Below are 22,287 nucleotides of genomic sequence, written 5' to 3' on the forward strand. Positions count from 1 at the left end.
AGACTCTTTGGAAGGAAGGGAAAAGTTAGAAATACGGTTATATGCAGCAAACTTATCCTGCCTACGCTCAGTAAGGCGAATGTCAATGAGCACACAATGCAGTATAAATGTCTCTAGCTCTTGTGGTGACTCAGAGCGAGCTAGTTCATCTTTTACAATACTAGACAGACCCCTTTTAAAAATAGGCAATTGTGTATAACTGTCCCAATTGGTATCTACCGCTAATCTCCTGAATTCAGTAGCATACTCAATAACAGAATGTTTTGCCTGGCGTAAAGACAATAAAGCAGATTCAGCGGTTGCACGGCGATTAGGATCATCAAACATTAATGCCATAGCGGCCAAGAAATCATCCAAGTTATTTAACCGTGGGTCACAAGACTCAATCATCGGATTCGCCCAGGCGAGCGCTCGTGCGGTCAGCAGCATTATTACACACAATACTTTGGACCTATCATTAGGAAAATGGTCAGCATGCACATCAAAATATAGCATACATTGATTCACAAAGCCACGAAATTTGTCACGATCACCATTAAATCTAAATGGGGCAACTTAGGTGGGCTAGCTGGTGGCAGTTGCCCAGAGGGAAAAGTCGCTTGTGCAGCTATTTGCGTGCTTATGTCCTGAAAAGCCCATCCATACTGGGACTCTATGCCAGCAAGTTTGTTTTCCTGGGTGCTTAAGACCTGCAAAGTCTGTCCAAATACTTGTTTATTGTGTTCAAAGCTTCCAAACTTCTTTTGCAGACCTTCCACATCTTTCTGCAGTGATCTAATTATGAAAAACACCTGCTCTAGTTTGCTTTCTGCAGTCATTGTTCCAGCAGTCTCCTTTTTTTTAAGGCTAGAGTATCCTGCAATAATTATAGGGGATAACTCAGGAGACTCTTTGCGTGGAACAAGACAACTACAGGACAGTTTTATAAGTGGTAAAGTCTATATTATCACACGGTGATTCAAACAGGTGCAGAGAGAAACTCAAGTCCACAACACTTGGTGCAAATATAAAATGCAGCTCAGCAGTCTATAGGAAACTTCAGAAGAAAATGCAATCACGCCGAAAGTCTATGAAGCACAATTATTCTTGAGGATACTTGACACGAATAAGTCCTTGCTTAGTCCAAAACACAGATAGATATGCTTATAAGGCAGTTCAAATAATATCTTAGCTCAACTGTCATGGTTCTCAATGGCGAGAGAACATAGCCCAGCATATAAAAGAACTAGCTCTTGGAAGATGGAATCTAAACTGACCATGAACTAAACCTGCCGCACAATTAACAGTGGCCGGGTAGCGTGCCTACGTTTTATCCCTAGACGCCCAGCGCCAGCCGGAGGACTAACTAATCCTAGCAGAGGAAAATACAGTCCTGGCTCACCTCTAGAGAAATTTCCCCAAAAGGCAGACAGAGGCCCCCACATATATTGGCGGTGATTTAAGATGAAATGACAAACGTAGTATGAAAATAGGTTTAGCAAAATCGAGGTCCGCTTACTAGATAGCAGGAAGACAGAAAGGGCACTTTCATGGTCAGCTGAAAACCCTATCAAAACACCATCCAGAAATTACTTTAAGACTCTAGTATTAACTCATAACACCAGAGTGGCAATTTCAGATCACAAGAGCTTTCCAGACACAGTAACGAAACAGCAGCTGTGAACTGGAACAAAATGCAAAAACAAACAAGGACGAAAGTCCAACTTAGCTGAGAGTTGTCTAGTAGCAGGAACATGCACAGAAAGGCTTCTGATAACATTGTTGACCGGCATGAAACTGACAGAGCAGCAAGGTTATATAGAGACTCCCACATCCTGATGGGAACAGGTGAACAGAGAGGATGATGCACACAAGATCAATTCCACCAGTGGCCACCGGGGGAGCCCAGAATCCAATTTCACAACACTCAACCAGGGAGGTCTGGGTAATAGTCTCAGCAAACAGCTTACATGTCCAGCAAATGCAGATGGAAGCAAACACAAGCAGCAGATGAAGGAGGATTACTGGAACTGGTGTATGCAGCAGGAACTCAGAGCAGAGTAGCAGGATAACCCCACAGGTTCACAGGAGCAGGTATATAGCTAGGGAGTCACCAGAGGTCAGGAGCTGGATACAAGGCAGAATACTCTAGCACAGACTGAAGGCTGGGGTGGAGTTTTATAGCCAGAAGACACAGTGCACATGAGACCAAAGACGCCATCTTGGAAAAGGACAGTAATGCACAAAAAGGTAATAAAAACGTTCAGAGTCCTGACACAAAGTCTGCATTCCAAAACGTCACTACTTCCCTTCTGAGCCCCGATGACCAAACAGTGGTTCCCACCACATATGGGGTATCATCGTACTCAGGACAAACTGGACAACAACTTTCGGGGACCAATTTCTCCTGTTACCCTTGTAAAAAAAAAAAATTGTGGGCTAAAATAAAATCATTTTTGAGGAAAAAAAAAAATTTTTATTTTCACGGCTCTGCGTTATAAACTTCTGTGAAGCATTTGGGGGTAAAAAGTGCTCACCACACATCTAGATAAGTTCCTTGGGGGGGTCTAGTTTCCAATATGGGTTCACTTGTGGGGGGTTTCTACTGTTTAGGCACATTAAGGGCTCTGCAAACGTAATATGACGCACGCAGACCATTCCATCAAAGTCTGCATTTCTAAACGTCACTACTTCCCTTCTGAGCCCCGATGTGTGCCCAAACAATGATTTACCTCCATATATGGGGTATCAGCGCACTCAGGACAAACTGGGAAACAACTTTTGGGGACCAATTTCTCCTGTTACCCTTGTGAAAATAAAAAATTGCGGGCTAAAAATCATTTTTAAAGAAAAAAAAAAGATTTTTTATTTTCACGGCTCTGTTTTATAAACTTCTGTGAAGCACTTGGGGGTTCAAAGTGCTCACTATGCATCTAGATAAGCTCATTGGGGGGTCTAGTTTCCAAAATGGGGTCACTTGTGGGGGAGCTCAAATGATTAGGCACACAGGGGCTCTCCAAACGCGACATGGCGTCCGCTAACGATTGGAGCTACTTTTCCATTCAAAAAGTCAAATGGAGCTCCTTCCCTTCTGAGCCTTGCCGTGCGCCCAAACAGTGGTTTACCCCCACATATGAGGTATTGGTGTACTCAGAACAAATTTTCAAACAAATTTTATGATCTATTTTATCCTGTTGCTCATGTGAAAATGAAAAAATTGAGGCTAAAAGAAAAATTTTCTGAAAAAAAAGTACTTTTTCATTTTTATGGATCAATTTGTGAAGCACCTGGGGGTTTAAAGTGCTCACTTTGCATCTAGATAAGTTCTTTGGGGGGTCTAGTTTCCAAACTGGGGTCACTTGTGTGGGAGTTCCAATGTTTGGGAACACAGGGGCTCTCTAAACGTGACATGGTGTCTGCTAACGATTGGAGCTAATTTTCCATTCAAAAAGTCAAATGGCGCTCTTTCCCTTCCGAGCCTTGCCATGGGCCCAAACAGTGGTTTACCACCACATATGAGGTATCGGTGTACTCAGGAGAAATTGTCCAACAAATTTTATGATCCATTTTATCCTGTTGCCCATGTGAAAATGAAATAATTGAGGCTAAAAGAAAATTTATGTGAAAAAAAAAGTACTTTTTCATTTTTACAGATCAATTTGTGAAGCACCTGGGGTTCAAAGTACTCACTATGCATCTAGATAAGTTCCTTGGGGGGTCTAGTTTCCAAAATGGGGTCACTTGTGGGGGAGCTCCAATGTTTAGGCACACAGGGGCTCTCCAAACGCAACATGGTGTCTGCTAACGATTGGAGCTAATTTTCCATTCAAAAAGTCAAATGGTGCTCCTTCCCTTCCGAGCTCTGCCATGCGCCCAAACAGTAGTTTACCCCCACATATGAGGTTTCAGCGTACGCAGAATAAATTGGACAACAACTCTTGGGGTCCACTTTCTCCTTTTACCTTTGGGAAAATAACAAAATTGTTGCTAAAAGATCATTTTTGTGACCAAAAAGTTAAATGTTCATTTTTTCTTTCCACATTGCTTTAGTTCTCGTGAAGCACCTGAAGGGTTAATAAACTTCTTAAATGTGGTTTTGATCACCTTAAAGGGTGCAGTTTTTAGAATGGAGTTACTTTTGGGTATTTTCAGCCATATAGACTCCTCAAACTGACTTCAAATGTGATGTGGTCCCTAAAAAAAATGGTTTTGTAAATTTGTTGTAAAAATGAGAAATCGCTGGCCAACTTTTAACCCTTATAACTTCCTAACAAAAAAAATGTGTTTCCAAAATTGTCCTGATGTAAAGGAGACATATGGGAAATATTATTTATTAACTATTTTGTGTCACATAACTCTCTGGTTTAACAGAATAAAAATTCAAAATTAAAAAATTGCGTAATTTTCAAAAATTTCGCCAAATTTCCAATTTTTTCACAAATAAACACAAAAATTATCGATCTAAATTTACCACTAACATTAAGCCCAATATGTCATGAAAAAAACAGTTTCAGAATCGCTACGATCCGTTGAAGCGTTCCTGAGTTATAACCTCATAAATGGACACTGGTCAGAATTGCAAAAAATGGCCAGGTCATTAAGGTCAAAATAGGCTGGGTCATGAAGGGGTTAATGCTCTTACCTAGGCTGGTGTGTGTGTTCCTTTATTTAATATTAATGAGGGTATCTGGCTGAAGAGGTTGAACAAGGAAATTAAATTTTTTTTTTTAATAATATATCTTTATTAAAGGGAACCTGTCACCCCCCCCAGGCGTTTGTAACTAAAAGAGCCACCTTGTGCAGCACTAATGCTGCATTCTGACAAGGTGGCTCTTTTAGTTATTGGTGCTGTAACTTCAGAAATAATCCATTTTATAATTTGTCCCAAATACCTTTTATCAGTCCTGGTGGCAGGCCTTTCCCCCCCTGCTGCAAACGCAGCACCGCCGTCACTCATGTCCTCTTGGCACCGGGCGCCGCCTCCTCAGCGCTGTTTTCAAATGAGCCGGCGCCTGCGCTCTTTTCTCATGCCTTGGGCATGTGCAGTGAGCGCTGCCCATCCTCTGTCCTCATTTGCAGTCTAGCTGAGTGCGCCTGTGCGGCCGCCCTGCCTGAGATCCCACCCCGCAGTGTCTTCTGATTTATTCTCACTGCGGGGCTGGGATTCCTGGGCTTAGATATGCACCGCGCATGCCCAGGAATCGCAGCCCCGCCCCACAGTGAGAATAAATCAGAAGACACTGCGGGGCGGGATCACGGGCAGGGCGGTCGCACAGGCGCAGTCAGCTAGACTGCAAATGAGGACAGAGGATGGGCAGCACTCACTGCGCATGCCCAAGGATCCGTAGTACATGCCTGCACAAGGCAATCTTGCCTTACGCAGGCGTGTACTATGGAGGACAGAGAATAAACTTCAATCCAATATTGCAGCCAGCATGCAGTCAGCGGGTAAGGAAAGGGTGAATCAAACACCTGAAAACCCCGCCCCTATGGCTGAAAATTGTTCCCTCCAAATTCAGGTGACAGAGTCCCTTTAATCACATTATATGAGAATGGTAATTATGTAATTTTTGGTTGAACCATATCTCCTGATTATTAAGGGCACTGTCCTGTTTTTGTCCACTTTGGTCAGACTGGTGGCTATAGTGGCTTTATTAACCCCTTTCCGACATCGGGCGTAACAGTACGCCAATTTCGGTCTCCCTCCCTAAATGTGGGCTCCACCAGTCAGCCCACATTTTTTCCAGCTCATGTCAGCTGTTTTGAACAGCTGACATGTGCCTCTAACAGCCGCAGGCGGAATCGTGATCCACCTGTGGCTGTTTTATCATTTAGTGAACATGGTTAAAAAAAAATAACTGTTGGATTGCACTTTTTTTGCAATTTCATCGCACTTGGAATTTATTTCCCATTTTCTAGTACACGATGTGTTAAAACCAATGGAGCCGTTCAAATGTACAACTCGTCCCGCAAAAAACAAGCCCTCACATGGCCATTTTGACCAAAAAAATAAAAAAGTTATGGCTCTGGGAAGCAGGGGAGCAAAAAACGAAAATGCAAAACCAAAAATACCTCTGGTTGTTAAGGGGTTAAGAAATACATTAAAAGTTATGTTTTAAGAATATCCTCTTGGCTAATATGTACATGTTAATATTGAGTAGGTTATACTGTTAAAAGCATAAGCAGGATTTTTTTCTGTTCTATGCAGTTAGGGCTAAGGCAAAACAGGTTAACATTAGGAATCTACATTTTCAGACTAAAAAAAGTGCACCAACTACCTTTTTAACTTTGAATCACATTTTGCTTACAAATAATGATTAAAGTAAAATAAAGGAAAAGCACAGTGTCATAAGTGGGGTTATGAGTTGAACAAATCCAATACTGGGGGCCTACACCTGCTGCTGTTAACAGGTAATTCAAGCAGGAAACCTCAAGAAGGGCAGACAGTGAATATCTATACAAAATAATTAACAGGTAGCTGTCAAAGTTGGATAACCATCTGGGCCAGCATATGTGTCCCTGTATGCCTCCACTGGCACAGAGGTGTTAAATACAGGGGCATCATTTTTTTCATCTTGTGCAATTGCTCTGTCTGTATTGCATAGTCAGGACATTCTAAACAATATTTCAAGTTTTTCTGTATTATAATTCTAGTTTTACATAATGTATGGATACAGCCATGATTGGAAGCATATTCTCATCTGTGTGTAAAATTGCAAATGTTTTGGTAGCTGGCAACCCAAAGAGGTGCAATATCTCCCTGAATTATGGTTAAAGCATATTTATTTAATTATATGTGCTATGTATAGAAAGCTTGAAGAATGCTTGGTAAAATGATGGCCATGTTGTTTCTCTAGTAATTACCTGGCGGAAAATATGACCCACAGCAGAAATAAGGGATAAATCTGAACTAGAATCATAATCAGTCGTACCTATCTTATCTCAGGTAAGGGGCCTGGTGAGACAGATATAACACGTCAAACTTTGGCCCGTGGGCAAAATCTGGCCTGCAGGGTGAGTATATTTGGCCCTCGATGCTGGATAGGTCTCCATTATTGTTTTCAACTGTATTTGCATCTAGGATTATAGATGAAAGTGCGATGCATGGTGGGGGACCTGCCTGGCTTTGCAAGCCAAATACAGTTAAGTCCATATATATTTGGACAGAGACATTTTTCTAATTTTGGTTATAGACATTACCACAATGAATTTTAAACAAAACAATTCAGATGCAGTTGAAGTTCACACATTCAGCTTTCATTTGAGGGTATCCACATTAAAATTGGATGAAGGGTTTAGGAGTTTCAGCTCCTTAACATGTGCCACTCTGTTTTTAAAAGGACCAAAAGTAATTGGACAGATTAAATAATTTTATATAAAATGTTCATTTTTAGTACTTGGTTGAAAACCCTTTTTTGGCAATGACTGCCTGAAGTCTTGAACTCATGGACATCACCAGACGCTGTGTTTCCTCCTTTTTGATGCTCTGCCAGGCCTTCACTGCGGTGGTTTTCAGTTGCTGTTTGTTTGTGGGCCTTTTTGTCTGAAGTTTAGTCTTTAACAAGAGAAATGCATGCTCAATTGGGTTGAGATCAGGTGACTGACTTGGCCATTCAAGAATATTCCACTTCTTTGCTTTAATAAACTCCTGGGTTGCTTTGGCTTTATGTTTTGGGTCATTGTCCATCTGTAGTATGAAACGACGACCAATCAGATTGGCTGCATTTGGCTGGATCTGAGCACTTATGAGTGGCTTGCTCCGTGCAGTGAACCCACTGTATTTACTGTCATGCAGTCTTCTCTTTATGGTAGATTTGGATATTGATACGCCGACCTCCGGGAGAGTGTTGTTCACTTGGTTGGCTGTTGTGAAGGGGTTTCTCTTCACCATGGAGATTATTCTGCGATCATCCACCACTGTTGTCTTCCGTGGGCGCCCAGGTCTTTTTGTATTGATGACTTCACCACTGCTTTCTTTCTTTCTCAGGATGTACCAAACTGTAGATTTTGCCACTCCTAATATTGTAGCAATTTCTCGGATGGGTTTTTTCTGTTTTCGCAGCTTAAGGATGGCTTGTTTCATCTGCATGGAGAGCTCCTTTGACCGCATGTTTACTTCACAGCAAAACCTTCCAAATGCAAGCACCACACCTCAAATCAACTCCAGGCCTTTTATCTGCTTAATTGAGAATGACATAATGAAGGGATTGCCCACACCTGTCCATGAAATAGCCTTGGAGTCAATTGTCCAATTACTTTTGGTTCTTTAAGGCCATGTGCACACGTAGGTTCGGGTCCCTGCGGGTTCTCCTGCAGCGGATTTGATAAATCTGAAGGGCAAAACCGCTGCGGTTATCCCTGCAGATTTATCACGTTTTGTCTTGCGGTTTCCGCTGCGGATTTACGCCTATACTATTGATGCTGCATATGCAGCAATATGCAGCATCAATAGTAATGTTAAAAATAATAAAAAATGGTTTATACTCACCCTCTGACGTACCGATCTCCTCGGCGCTGCACGCGGCGGTCCGGTTCCAAAGATGCTGTGCGAGAAGGACCTTCGTGACGTCACGGTCATGTGACCGCGACGTCACGGTCATGTGACCGCGACGTCATCTCAGGCCCTGCTCGCACAGCAACTGAGACCGGACGGCGCGTGCAGCGCTGAGAGGTGAGTATAGCATTATTTTTTATTTTAATTCTTTTTTTTACCACAAATATGGTTCCCAGGGCCTGGAGGAGAGTCTCCTCTCCTCCACCCCGGGTACCATCTGCACATTATCCGCTTACTTCCCGCATCATGGGCACAGCCCCATGCGGGAAGTAAGCGGATCAATGCATTCCTATGTGTGCAGAATCGCTGCGATTCTGCACAAAGAAGTGACATGCTGCGGGTTGTAAACCGCTGCGTTTCTGCGCGGTTTTTCCCACAGCATGTGCACAGCGGTTTGCGGTTTCCATAGGGTTTACATGTAAATGTAAACGCAATGGAAACTGCAGCGGACCCGCAGCTGCAGAAACGCTGCGGGTCCGCGGTAAAACCCGCAAAGTGTGAACATGGCCTAAAAATAGGGTGGCTGAGACTCCTAAACTCTTCATCCAATGTTAATGTGGATACCCTCAAATGAAAGCTGAAAGTCTGAACTTCAACTGCATCTGAATTGTTTTGTTTAAAATTCATTGTGGTAATGTCTAGAACCAAAATTAGAAAAATGTTGTCTCTGTCCAAATATATATGGACTTAACTGTATTTGGCCTGCAAAGCCAGGCAGGTCCCCCACCATGCATCGCACTTTCATCTATAATCCTAGATGCAAATACAGTTGAAAACAATAATGATTCTCCCTCTCCTATCATTCCCGCTCTGTGTCCTACCTCTTAGTGCAGTGGGCACAATTACGTCATTACAATGCACCCACTGTACTGAGGTGTGCAGAGGATCTGTATTTCTTTTTTTTTAATGTGGGGCCTGGCCTATTATACTCTACTGAGCACTATGTGGGGCCATTATACTGTATAGCGCACCATGTGGCTCCATTATACTGTATGGAGCACTATGTGAGACCATTATGCTGTATGGAGCACTATGTGGGGCCATTATACTACATGAGGCACTATGTTGGGCCATTATATTGCATGGAGCAATATGTGGGCCCATTATGCTGTATGGAACACTATGTGAGGCTATTATACTGCATTGAACACTTTTTGTGTAGATTATACTGTATGGAGCACTAAAGGGAAAATATATAATATGGAAGGCAATGCAGGGCTCCATTATACTGTATGGAGGACTACATGGGAACCATTATACGGTATGGAGGGCTGTATGGGGATCAGAGTTGGAGACTCATAATGTGATGGGGTCACCATTATTTTTCGGGGGATTGAGGGGTTACAGTAGGATCATCATACTGTGCATGTGGAGGGTACAGAGGAGGAATTCAATGTTGGGGTATCATACTGTTTTTGGGAGCACTTTTCTCACTTTTCTTGGCATCATACTTTGTTATCTATGTTATTCAAGGTTTTTTTTTATCCTATGTTATTTCATATTTATTTTAGACCATTGGGCCATATGCTTTTTACTGCTCTTAAATTACATATATAATTCCAATATTTTATTCTAAGATATATTAATTGTCATGGCCGCCTCTCCCCTCGCTGCATCCTCCGCTGCTTCAGCCCATACTTACCTGCTCCAGCGCGCTCCTTCTGTTCCTCCAGCTGCCGGGTCTGCCGCCGTCTCCTCCGCTTCTACTCACCCACGGCAGCGCGTTCCTCCTGCAGGCACGCGTCCTCTTCCTGGTTCTCGGCGGGTGCGCGTGCGCACTCCTCGCTCCAGCACCTCTCTGCGCACGCGCACCTCTCCTTCCTGAACTACAGGCGCTCCATACCTTTTCTCTTTGTTCCTGGAGGACCCTGACCCAGAAGTCCTTTAGCATGCCATGTGTATAAGGTAATTCCATCCTCTGCTCTTTGCCTGTCTGTCAATTGTCCTCATTTGACCCAGGTTCCTCTGCGCCATACCCTGCCTGTCCTGCGTCTCCGCCATACCCTGCCAGTCCTGTGTCTCAGTCATTGCCAGTCTATCCTGTGTCACCACTATAGCCAGTTGTGTCTTTTCCACTCCTACTTCCTGTCCCGGGTATCAGCTTCTGCGGCAATAGTCTCCCTCGGGCCTGCCCCTAACACTCCCTGTACTGGGGGTGGTCCACCAGGCCAGCTCACCCTTGGGAGGTTCGTTGTTGCGGTTCTGCAGGTTCACTTTAGGAGTTCCTAGAGCTGTGACAGTACAGACAGGCCATGGACCCCGCTGGTACCCCGACTCCTACCCAGAAGGAATTATTGTTCCTTCGGGAGAACCAGTCTAGGATTATGTCCTTTTTAAAATCCTTGGAATCTCGTCTCTCGTCCCTGCAGCCCTCTGATCCTGGGAGTGCTTCACAGTTAGCAAGTCTCCAACAGGAGCTGGCCCAACAGCGTGACACTCAAGCTCATATTCTTAATTTTATGGCTTCTGTGGATGATCGTCTTCGTGCCCTCCAGTCTTCTGCTCCTGTCCCTTCTCAGGCTTTGGCTCCTCACCCACCTCCCTGCCTGGCTAAACCTCCTCGCTATAGTGGGGATCCTAAATTGTGTAGAGGGTTTTTAAACCAATGCCAGCTTCATTTTGAGTTACTTCCTATGCAGTATCCCACTGACCGTTCCAAAGTGACTTTTGTAATCTCTCACTTAGAGGGGGAGGCTTTGGTGTGGGTTATTCCCCTCTGGGAGTGGGATGATCCTCTTATTTCTCAACTTTCCACCTTTTTTGATACTTTTCGTAAAGTATTTGATGAACCGGGTCATTTGGCCTCTACCACCGAGTCTCTGTTTAACCTATATCAAGGTACGCTTTCGGTGGGCCAATACGCCATCCGGTTTCGCACCCTTTCATCTGAATTAGGATGGAATAAAGAGGCTTTGGTGGGAGCCTTCTGGCAGGGGCTTTCTCCTCGAATCAAGGACGAGTTGGCGGGTCGTGATACTCCGACGTCCTTGGAGGATCTTATTGCTCTGGCAACCGGCATTGATTTATGTTTCCAAGAAAGTTCTCGAGAATCCGCTAGAGAGAGATTTCCTCAACTTCCTCCGGTTACTCCTAGTTCTTTCCGTTCTCGGTCCGAGTCGACTTCTGCCACTTCTGCTCCGGAGCCCATGCAGGTGGATTGTCTTAAGCCTGTGGAGCAGCATCGGAAAGAGAGGCTTGCTCAAGGTCTCTGTTTCTACTGTGGTAGTGAGTCTCATCTCTTGCGTTCCTGTCCTTTGAGGCCGGGCAACGCCTCCACCTAGGACAGGTAAGAGAGGTCTCCCTAGGTATCCCAGAACCCTCTCTACCCCTCACGCTTTCTGTTCTTCTGCATCTTGGTAATAAAAGTGTTTCTGTCTCAGCTTATATAGATTCTGGGGCAGCCGGGAATTTTATTCAACTCGAGGCGCTTAGGAGATTGCGGATCCCGGTCAGATCCCTGGAGACTCCTCGACAGATTGCGTCGGTCGATGGCCAACCTCTGCGGGAATCCATTACGTTGGTAACCGCAGAATTGGAACTCCAAATTGGAATCCTGCACCGTGAGAGGATCGTCTTCTATGTGCTGCCTTCTTTCTCCCACATGTTTCTTCTTGGACTTCCTTGGTTGAGGATTCACGAGCCTTGTTTTGACTGGCGGTCTGGCGAAATCCTGCGTTGGGGACTCTTCTGCCAGAGTAACTGTCTGCTTCCTTTTTTGCCAAGAGAACCTTCTCATCCCATTTTTGGGTCTTCCAATTTACCTTCCTCATATGTGTCTTTCATGGATGTCTTCAACAAGAAAGAGGCTGAGACTTTACCTCCGCATCAACCCTACGACTGCCCAATTGATCTTGTTCCGGGCTCTACTCCTCCCCGAGGTCAAATCTACCCGTTGTCTCCTACCGAGACTCAAGCCATGACTGAATACGTCCAGGAGAATTTAACCAAAGGTTTTATTCGCAATTCCTCCTCCCCTGCAGGTGCGGGTTTTTTCTTCGTTAAGAAGGATGGGACTCTTCATCCTTGTATAGACTACTGTGGCCTCAACAATCTCACGATCAAGAACAAGTACCCGCTACCACTCATTCCTGAGTTGCTTGATCGCCTGAGGGGAGCCCGATCACAAAATTGGATCTTCGCGGAGCTCACAACCTAATCCGTATTCGTTCAGGAGATGAATGGAAAACCGCTTTTAACACCCGGGATGGTCACTATGAGTATTTAGTCATGCCTTTCGGCTTGTGTAACGCTCCAGCGGTGTTCCAGGAGTTTGTGAATGATGTTTTCCAAGATCTACCCTACTCCTGGGTGGTGGTATACTTAGACAACATTCTGGTGTTCTCTGATCTTGCTTCTCACAGAAGAGATGTCCGTCAAGTGCTGTCTCGTCTTAGAGAGAATCGTCTTTATGCCAAAATCGAGAAATGCGTTTTTGAGCAGTCTTCGCTACCGTTTCTTGGCTACATAATTTCTGACTCTGGCTTGCAAATGGCCCCGGAGAAAGTGTCTGCTGTGCCTAACTGGCTACGTCCTTAGGGAGTTAAAGCTATTCAACGTTTTCTCGGGTTCGCCAATTACTACCGGCAGTTTATCCCACAATTCTCCACTCTGGTCGCCTCAATTTCTGCTTTGACTCACAAGGGGTCCAACCCCCACATCTGGTCTTCTGAAGCTGAAGATGCTTTTCGGTCTCTGAAACAAGCCTTTGCCTCGGCTCCTGTACTCCGTCGGCCTGAGATCAACAAACCCTTTATTCTCGAGGTAGACGCTTCTGCCATTGGAGCTGGTGCGGTACTCTCCCAGAGATCTTCTTCCGGTTGACTGGCCACTTGTGGTTTCTTTTCCAAAATCTTCTCCGCCTCGGAGAGGAATTACGCCATTGGTGACAAGGAACTATTGGCCATAAAATTGGCACTGGAAGAATGGCGTTATCTGTTGGAGCGAGCTGTTCACCCATTCAAGATCTTTACAGACCACAAGAACCTGGAATATATCCACTCTGCGCAAAGATTGAATCCCCGACAAGCCAGATGGTCATTATTCTTTGCCCGCTTTGACTTTGAACTACATTTCCGTCCTGGCGACAAGAACTTTAAAGCTGATGCTTTGTCCAGGTCATTTCTTGCATCCAATGTCGTAGAGGAACCTGCACACATTGTGGACCCCAGCAAAATTATTCTTGTGGATCCGGTCAGCTTGTCTTCCTTACCACCAGGTAAAACCCTTGTCCAGGTGAACGAGAGTTCTTGAGCTCTACGTTGGGGCCATTCCTCAAAACTGGCAGGCCATGTGGGGTACAAGAAAACGCTCGCTCTCATCTCGCGCCACTATTGGTGGCCATCCCTTCTTTTAGATGTTCAAGGTTTTGTCGCTTCATGTCCGTCTTGTGCAAGGAACAAGGTTCCTAGACATCTGCCCTCCGGTCTCCTACATCCGCTTCCAGTTCCTTCGGCTCCATGGCAACATATCGCTATGGATTTTATTACTGATCTGCCTCAGTCTTCTGGTCATACAGTCATTTTTGTAGTTGTGGATCGATTCTCCAAGATGGCTCACTTCATCCATCTGCCAGGAATGCCTTCAGCTCCTGAATTGGCGAGAATCTTCATTTCTCATGTCTTTAGGATTCATGGTTTTCCATTGCACATAGTCTCTGATAGAGGAGTTCAGTTCACCTCTCGTTTCTGGCAGGCTCTATGTAAACTAATGAATATTACCCTGGATTTCTCTACAGCTTATCATCCACAGACCAATGGACAAGCAGAGCGCACAAACCAAATACTGATGACTTATCTTCGTCATTTTTCCAACGCTCATCAAGATGACTGGTCTGATTTGCTTCCGTGGGCTGAGTTCGCTTACAATAACCACATCAATGAGTCTTCTTCCAAATCTCCCTTCTTCATCGTCTATGGGCAACATCTTGGTATCCCTCTGCCGGTACTCCAGGTCTCGGGTGTGCCAGCGGCTGATCTTCTGTCCGAGGAGTTCTCCAGGGTCTGGCAAGAGACCAAAATTGCCCTGGAACAGGCACAGGCCAGGATTAAGAGACATGCCGATAAACGACGTCTGGATTCTCCTGTATATCGGCCAAGCGATAAAGTGTGGTTGTCTTCCAGGTTTATTCGTCTAAAGGTTCCCTCGTATAAATTGGGTCCACGGTACGTAGGTCCTTTCGAGGTTATGTCTCGTATCAATAATGTTGCCTACAAGCTGAAATTGCCCGCTTCTCTCCGCATACCTAACTCTTTTCACGTTTCTCTTTTGAAACCAGTTGTCTTCAATCAGTTCCATGTTTCTCCTGCTCAAACTCCTTTACCTGTCTCTGACCCTGATGTCTTTGAGGTTAAGGACATTCTTGCCATGAAAAAGTCGAGAGGTAAAACTCTCTTTTTGGTTGATTGGAAGGGTTTTGGTCCCGAGGAGAGGTCTTGGGAGCCCCGTGAGAACATACAAGCTCCTCAGATTTTGTCCAGGTTTCTGTCCGGTCTTAGAAAGGTGGGGAGTAAGAGGAGGGGTACTGTCACGGACGCCTCTCCCCTCGCTGTATCCTCCGCAGCTTCAGCCCATACTTACCTGCTCCGGCGCGCTCCTTCTGTTCCTCCAGCTGCCGGGTCCGCCGCCATTTCCTCCGCTTCTACTCACCCACGGCGGCGTGTTCCTCCTGCAGACGCGCGTCCTCTTCCTGGTTCTCGGCGGGTGCGCGTGCGCACTCCTCGCTCCAGCACCTCTCTGCGCATGTGCACCTCTCCTTCCTGAACTACAGGCGCTCCATACCTTTTCTCTTTGTTCCTGGAGGACCCTGACCCGGAAGTCCTTCAGCAAGTCATGTATATAAAGTAATTCCTTCCTCTGCTCTTTGCCTGTCTGTCAATTATCCTCATTTGACCCAGGTCCTTCTGCACCATACCCTGCCTGTCATGCGTCTCCGCCATACCCTGCCTGTCCTGCGTCTCCGCCATACCCTGCCAGTCCTGTGTCTCCGCCATACCCTGCCTGTCCTGCGTCTCCGCCATACTCTGCTTGTCCTGCATCTCCGCCATACCCTGCAAGTCCTGTCTCCACCATACCCTGCCAGTCCTGTGTCTCAGTCAATGCCAGTCCATCCTGTGTCACCGCTATAGCCAGTTCTGCGTCTTTTCGGCTCCTACTTCCTGTCCCGGGTATCAGCTTCTGCGGCAATAGTCTCCCTCGGGCCTGCCCCTAACACTCCCTGTATTGGGGTTAGTCCACCAGGCCAGCTCACAGGTTCATTGTCACGGTTCTGCTGGTTCACTTTAGGAGTTCCTAGAGCTGTGACATTAATTAAAATGTACTTTGTTCATCGGAAAACTTCTTTAAGATTGTTTCCATATGAAAAAGTTCATCGTTCTATTTGATGATAAAGAAAAACTTCCTCAATTGTACACAATTTAAAAACAATAAATATTAAGGTTTGGTCCTTGCCGTATCTCGTAGCTTCTACAGCCTGGCAGTGTCACGTACCGTCACGTCAGGTCCTGCACCGGTTACCAGTATTACGAGACCGTGCAGGGTGACTGGGCCACCGCTGGAGACTCATCACGGACTGCCAAAAGGATTTCTGCAGGAGCAGCTGTCACCGGCCGGGACAGCGCTCCCATCTATCAGCTTAGTATCTGAGACTGCTTTCTCACTGAAGAACGCCATCCTACTGCAGTAACAGGAGTGTTTATTGACTTCATGGAAGGGCTCCTTTCCTCAAGATCTATAAGGTATCATTCCCTGGGGAGATTTCCTGTTATGACTATGTCTTGGTTTTAGGATGATATCCCACTGCAAGTTGGGCTATGCCGCCTATTTAATCTATTGACATTTTTTTCAACACTTTATTGACCCAAAAAACTTTTTCATCAGTAACCACTAATGTTTCATTTGGACTAATTGGAACTTATTATTACTTTCTACTCTGCACTAACATTTGATAATCTTTTATTGTATAACGTTATTAATCATCTTTATGTAACCTCCGTGGTGCTGGGATGAGTTTTTACTAATATTTCTATTACCAATACTATCCCATTTCACAAACAAGATGTTTTGAGCGCAAATTATTTTTGCGACTACATTTAAATATTAAGGTTTGCCCATCACTTTGTCTAAGATTTTAATTTTGTCCCTCTGTGTATTTGAGTTTGACATCCCTGCTTTATAACATCTCATCTACTGAATATCAGGGTCAGATCCTGAAGAACTGAATTTGCATGGCCGTTCTTTACCACAACCTTTTCAGTGGCGTCTTCCACGTAAAGAAGTCTCACAATCCAGTTGAATAAGGTTTCTATATTATCCTTTTTATTTTACTGTTTGTATTATGTATATCTTTTGTTATCCCACCATTTGTAACCTTTTAAGCACTTCTTTTAGTCTATTGAATCTAAAATGTAATATGTTTATTCTTCGTTGCTCTAAAGTACCCACAATCTGAAGGAAATAAAAAAAAGCTTGTGTTACCTTGTAGCCAGTGTACAAGTAGTGAATCATTCAGGAGCTTGGGAAAGCTGGGGGTGCTTGTGTGTTGCCCAGTGCAGGTATCTTGCTGGCCTAGTAAAACATCATGTGGTGGTACTATAGTGTGGTATGGATGTGGTGACTCTCTGTGGGGTGTGTCTAGCTTATTGTTGGCCTATTGCAATAGGTGAGCAAATGAATGAGTAGAAAATGGAATCAACCCTTAGGCCGGGATCACATATGTGAGAAATACGGCCGGTCTCGCATGTTAATACTCGGCACTGCCGTCTGCACTCAGGAGTGGAGCGTGCGGCCCCATGTATTGCTATGCAGCCGCACGCTCGACTCTCGAGTGCAGCCGGCAGTGCCGGGTGTTAACATGCGAGACTCTGCCGTATTTCTCACATGTGTGATCCCGGGCCTTACAGTTGCATACAAGGCAAGTTTGTTGTGAGCAAGTCATATTTGTGACATACAGTAGCAAAAAAACTACAGATAAATATTGTGAATATTTGTGAAAAAGGCACCTTGGTATGTGGCAAGCCAGAGAGCTTATGGCATTTAGTAGTACAGTAATTTGTTCAGTCACAGATTACATGAAAGTGGTATAATACTGAATGTGTTCAAAGATATCTTTCACAGACTTTTGAGATTCAAAACTAACAAATAGTTTATAATACATTCACTGTAGGCATACACTTAAATAATTTATTTTACTTTTTTCAGCAATTTTCAGCTTAAATTAAATAAATCTAGTCAACATATGCCTGCCTTTTTTCTGCAATGCTTTTTTTAATTTTTAAGTCCTTTTCTGTCAAGGGGGTTTGCTGCATCCTGCAGTGCATTATTAATGTCACCTGGTGTTGCTAAATACTCCTTTTTTTCTCCGATGTTTAATTTAATTTGCTTGTCAGTTAATTGCTTTTAAACCGTCAACATGAGTCTAAAGGTACCTTCACACTGAACAACTTTCCAACGAGAACGACAACGATCCGTGACGTTGCAGCGTCCTGGATAGCGATATCGTTGTGTTTGACACGCAGCAGCGATCTGGATCCCGCTGTGATATCGTTGATCGGAGCTAGAATGCCAGCACCTTATTTCGTCGTTAGGTCGGTGTGTATCGTTGTGTTTGACAGCAAAAGCAACGATGCCTGCAATGTTTTACAATGGTAACCAGGGTAAATATCGGGTTACTAAGTGCAGGATCGCGCTTAGTAACCCGATATTTACCCTGGTTACCATTGTAAAAGTAAAAAAAAAACACTACATACTCACCTTCTGATGTCTGTCACGTCCCCCGCCGGCGGCTTCCCTGCACTGAATGTGTCAGCGCCGGCCGGCCGTAAAGCAGAGCACAGCGGTGACGTCACCGCTGTTACTGCCGATGCTGCTGACACATTCAGTGCAGGGAAGCCGCCGGCGGGGGACGTGACAGACATCAGAAGGTGAGTATGTAGTGTTTTTTTTTTACTTTTACAATGGTTAGCAGGGTAAATATCGGGTTACTAAGCGTGGCCCTGCACTTAGTAACCCGATGTTTACCCTGGTTACCCGGGTGCTGCAGGGGGACTTCGGCATCGTTGAAGACAGTTTCAACGATGCCGAAGTCGTTCCCCTGATCGTTGGTCGCTGGAGAGAGCTGTCTGTGTGACAGCTCCCCAGCGACCTAAACAGCGACGCTGCAGCGATCGGCTCGTTGTCTATATCGCTGCAGCGTCGCTGAGTGTGACGGTACCCTAAGGCAGACCTAGGCTAAGTGCGGCCAGCAGACTATATGTAGCTTTTTGGCTGTCCGTGTCTAGCCTGCGGACTGGGATAGCCAAAGGACTGGAAAAAAACTGACATACAGTTGACAATATAAATTAAAAACGGTCTGATTTTTCAGGATGAAAGATGGTTGATTTTTCATATGACTGAACGTGGATTCTAGTTAGGTATTTTTTTTATTCTAGAGATTTGGCTGCAGCAAATCTGTTGCTACCATACTTTCTCAGCCAAGGTGACAAAAGGGATGTGGTGTGCTGCTGCTGCAGAATGAGAGGTAGATCCTAGTTGCCTCAGCAACTCTACAATGAAAACAGAGTATTGTGTTCAGTTTTTACCATTAGGTTATGTGCACACATTGAGTATTTGATTGCAGAAATTTCTGTAATGTTTCTGCATCTCTAGGAATTTGTTGGCAGCAAAAACGCAACAGAAAAAAACTGTATTTTTGTACAGCAATGAATACTTTTTGGAGCTAAATAAAGATATTTGTAAAAATGCAAAAAAAAGTTTTGTGGTGCAATTTTTCTTGTTCAACATCTTCTTTTTCATGCTTATTTGCCCTGTCCCAGGTTCAAAATACCAGCCCTCTGCTGCACCAGAAATGGCACTTCATATTTGAAGCGCCAATTCTGGCAATTAGCCCAGGCTTTTCCCAATGCCCTGGTGCAGCTGCATCGGGGTAATGGGATTAATGGTTGGTGTCAACAGCTGTCGCTTACACGAAGTCCTAGGGTTAGTAATAAAGAGTCAGACACCCTCATTATTAAACTTAAACCTGTAAGTAAAGAGTTAAATAAACACACACCGAGAATATAGAATCAAAGAATCTGATTGTCCTCGTATATTGGCCGAGAGAGCCGAGAATGGGTGCGAGAAAAAAATTGCACGTCACTCAGACCAGGTGAGTGCCGTCCAATTTTTACACCCCCATGTCCTAGAAAATCCGACATTTCATCTGCCGCGTACAGTAGAATCACAGCATGATCTGACAGAATGAAATAGATAGAATAGATATATACACATAGAATAAATAGATATAAAGATGTCAGTGACATATATAATTAGTACTGTGTTTGTGCAGCTTACTGTACATGTATCTAAGTAGTAAATTATTATTTTTCTGAAAAAAATAGCATGGGCTCACATGTAATTTTCATAACCAGCAGAGGGAAAGCTGACGGCTCGGGGCAGATGCTTATAGACTGAGAAGGGGGAAATACCCATGGAGCTTCCCAGGCTATTAATATCAGCTCACAGCTGTATCCTTAGCCTTTCCTTGCTATTAAAATGGTAGACTCCCCACAAAAAATGACGTAGGGTCAACCTATTATTAATAACCCACAAAGGCTAGGCAGACAGCTGCTGGCTGATATTAATAGCCTGGGAAGGGGCCATGGACATTGGCCCTGTCCCAGAATAAAAAACATCATCTCTCAGCCACTCCAGAAAAGGCACATCCATAGGATGCCCCTAATCTGGCACTCAGCCTCGCTCTTCCCATTTACCCTGGCGCGGTGGCAATTGGGGTGATAGTTGGAAGGGTTGATGTCACCTTTGTATTGCCAGGTGACATGAAGCCCAGAGGTTAGTAATGGAGAGGCGTCTATAAGTCGCCCCCCTTATTAACCCCATAGTGACATTGTATATAAAACACACAAAATAAAGTCCTTCATTTGAAATAATCACACAGACTCCTTTACTGAATCTAAATTAAACCATAGTCACGTCATCACCCAATCCACTGAAGCCGTCTCCTGTAAATGATTTAAAATAAACAATAGTATTTCTCACCTGTGAAGAGATAATCTATAATGTACCATGACGATCCCGATGAATTTGAGAACGGTCACTTTTGTTACTGCTGTGAACGATAGCAGGCTCACACTGACACAGGAGCGTGTAATCACTCGTGCAGCGTGTAGCGCTGAGCTGCGGTGGGAAAGTTCACTAGAGTTTATCAGCTGATGAGCCCCAGTGATCTCACTTATGGCACCTCTGCTACGTCAGAACTTTCTCATGCAGCAGTCATGCCATAAGTGAGGACACAAGGCTCATCAGCTGAATTTTCCCACCGAATCTCAGCACACATACTGCAGGAGTAATTATACGCTCTTGCCAGTGTCTCGCCGTCTGTCAGGTAGAGCAGTCGCATCAGCTGATTTGACTGCTCAAGTGATCCGAATCATCACGGGACAGTATGGATTATGGCAGATAGGTGAGGGATATGGTGGTTTATTTTTTTTTATTATTAATCTCCCCCAAATTTCTGAATGGCCTTTTCTTAATCCTTTCAAGGCTGCGGTTATCCCGGTTGCTTGTGCACCTGTTTCTACCACACTTTTTCCTTCCACTCAACTTTCCATTATGCATGTATACAGCACTCTGTGAACCGCCAGCTTCTTTAGCAATGACATTTTGTGGCTTACCCTCCTTGTGGAGTGTGTCAATGGAGTGTGTCAATGACTGCCTTCTGTCAAATAGAAGGCAGCACTCTGTAGCGCTATAGCATGTAAACATAAAAGCTAATACATACAAATATCAACAGCCACATAGACTTCAGTCCAAGAGAGGATTCACATTAGGTTCCCAGAGAGATGTAGACTGTTTAAGAGAGGATTGGCATTAGGTCCTAGCAACGAGAATCGCCTTAACGTGACTGCCAGGTCCACATGATTCGGCCAATTTATGAGCTAAGCATTCTCAATTTTTCACATTTCTAGTACAGTAATGCAATTTAATTGTCATATTTTATGTTTGCATGCTATAGCACTACAGAGTGCTGCCTTATCTGTTTAATTGTACATGAGTTGGCGACTCTAGGTAAGCACCTGTTCAGAACTGATTTATGTATGTATGTGATGGTCAGTTTTTTTGATATTTGTATGTATTAGCTTTCTGACTGAGCACTCCACCCCTTAGCCTTAGGTGTTTTTAATTGCAGCAGGATTCTACCCCTCCACAGCGATATAGACTTCAGTACAAGAGAGGATTCGCATTAGGTTCCCAGAGAGATGTAGACTGTCTAAGAGAGGATTGGCATTAGGTCCTGGCAACGAGAATCTCCTTAACATGGATACTAGGTACACATGAAATGGCCAATTTATGCGCTGAGCATTCTCAATTTTTCATATTTCTAGTGCAGTAATGCAATTCAATTTTCATATTTTATGTTTGCATGCTATAGCATGCATGCTAGGTAAGCATCTTCAGACCTGATTTATTTTTGGATGTGACGGTCAGCTTTTTTTAATATCTGTAATGACTGTCTTCTGGACATCTGTCAGGTCAGCAGTGTTCCCCATGATTGTGGAGCCTACTGAAACAGACTAAGGGACCTTTTTAAATGCTTAGGAAGCCTTTGCAGGTGTTTTTTTGCTAATTATTTTAATTTACTGAGATAATGACTGTGTTTTCATTGGCTGTAAGCCATAATCATCAACATTACAGAAATAAACACTTGAAATAGATCACTCTGTTTGTAATGACTCTATATAATATATGAGTTTTACTTTTTG

This window comes from Ranitomeya variabilis, chromosome 1, assembly GCF_051348905.1.
Source record: "Ranitomeya variabilis isolate aRanVar5 chromosome 1, aRanVar5.hap1, whole genome shotgun sequence".
In the NCBI taxonomy this organism is placed as follows: Eukaryota; Metazoa; Chordata; class Amphibia; order Anura; family Dendrobatidae; genus Ranitomeya; species Ranitomeya variabilis.